Raw genomic sequence first — 793 nt, forward strand, 5'->3', positions numbered from 1 at the left:
AACAGAGCCTCTGTGTGTGTGTGTGTGTGTGTGTGTGTGTGTGTGTGTGTGTGTGTGTGTGTGTGTGTGTGTGTGCGTGCGCGTCCGTGCGCGTAAAGTCTTTCAGATTCCAATTCCCATTTGAATCCTGCTGCTATTCTCTCACCTTACTGTCTGAAACGTGCTACAAAAGTGAGGAATATTCTGAAACCCCTAACTTGTTGATGAGCAGCAGCTTTTTCTCTCTCTCTCTCTCTCTCTCTCTCTGTCCGTGTCTCAGAGGTTTCCAGAAAACTCTGTTGCGCACTTGACGCTCAGCGCAGAAAAGAGCGCATCGTGCCCACCGACGGCTACAGGTGCCGTTAACGTTTAACCCACACAAATCTACTACATGGTGAAAGAAAAAAAAAATCTTCAAACTAAACTGTGTTATTAAACTATAGGTGGAATGTGTAGGCCTACTGTCACCTTTGAGAACACATTTAGGACGGTTTACGCGTAAAATCCGCACATTTTTGTATTCAGGCTCCAAGGACATGGTTTAATTTACCAAACACCTTATTATTTTACAGGTAATACTTTACTGCCAGTATATACATTAATTTGCTTGTAAGTATATTGTGTATTTAGCATTTATAAATAATTAAATGTATTTGTTAAGAGTTGAGTAAATTTAAATATTTGTGGACTTTTGATTCAGACACTTCAGCTGTAGTGTAACACATTCAGGGGATAAATTAATCTTAGAATAAAGTTCAAAACTCACCTTTTTTTTTTTTGCTTTTATGTTGCGTTTTAAATCCCAAAACGAGCA

The sequence above is a fragment of the Micropterus dolomieu genome, linkage group LG02 (genome assembly GCF_021292245.1).
Source record: "Micropterus dolomieu isolate WLL.071019.BEF.003 ecotype Adirondacks linkage group LG02, ASM2129224v1, whole genome shotgun sequence".
Lineage (NCBI taxonomy): Eukaryota > Metazoa > Chordata > Actinopteri > Centrarchiformes > Centrarchidae > Micropterus > Micropterus dolomieu.